At 33.8% G+C, this 766-nt stretch overlaps 1 non-coding gene across 1 annotated transcript; it reads left to right on the top strand.

Annotated features, from left to right (window-relative positions):
• The first annotated feature begins 361 nt into the window (after positions 1-361).
• On the top strand, positions 362-470 carry LOC146348006 (U4 spliceosomal RNA). Its single transcript, XR_014790889.1, has one exon. It is a non-coding gene; the product is annotated as a U4 spliceosomal RNA (small nuclear RNA).
• Positions 471-766: the final 296 nt, after the last annotated feature.

Below are 766 nucleotides of genomic sequence, written 5' to 3'. Positions count from 1 at the left end.
TCTGTGTTCCAGGTGTTCATTTCATGCTACATCTAAATGAAAATAATTGACAACAACAAAGAATTTATTGTATCTTAGTAAATTGCCATTATACACAGTTACAGCGGAAAAAAGATAATTGTAGAATTAAAACTCTACCAATGAACCATCAGAAACTGAATAGTTTTCCATACAGCCTGTAAACTTTGTGACACACATCTGTAAAGCATTGACAAGAATTTTAGGTATTCTGAAAGATACATATTTGTCAGCATTAGTCAATAAAAAACAAACCTTTACAAGAGCTGAACTTCCCTTCAATGATTTTAACAGATGCATATATTTAATTATAAGATTGCTATAAATAGAGCAATCTAGAGAAAGCTTTGTGCAGCAGCAGTATCCTAGCCAATGAGGTTAATCCAAGGCACGATTATTGCTAAATGACAATAATTGAAAATATTTCAATTGCATTTATGGGATTAAAACAACAGCAAACTAAAGAACCAAAAGAGGCAAGAAAAACAAACAAACAAACAAACAGCAGGTATCCCCCCTGCCCCCACCATGGAGTAAAACAAACAGCACAAAAGTGGAGTAGAGCACAGAAACATGTTAAAATATAGAATGCCCCTCTACTGTCTGAGGTTAAATCAAGCCTTTTTCTATTTGCCAGCACTAGTACATTTTCACATCCTCCTCCTCCTCCATTTTATATATGACTTGGAACTGCTTGATGTGAAAGGCAGTCTATAAATTGAAACTGCATTATATTTTAGATGAGATA

Source organism: Heloderma suspectum, chromosome 4 (genome assembly GCF_057233095.1).
Source record: "Heloderma suspectum isolate Gila_16-S chromosome 4, 16-S_ref, whole genome shotgun sequence".
Lineage (NCBI taxonomy): Eukaryota > Metazoa > Chordata > Lepidosauria > Squamata > Helodermatidae > Heloderma > Heloderma suspectum.
The sequence above is the reverse complement of the archived record's forward strand: the minus strand, read 5'-3'. Positions and strand labels throughout refer to the sequence as shown.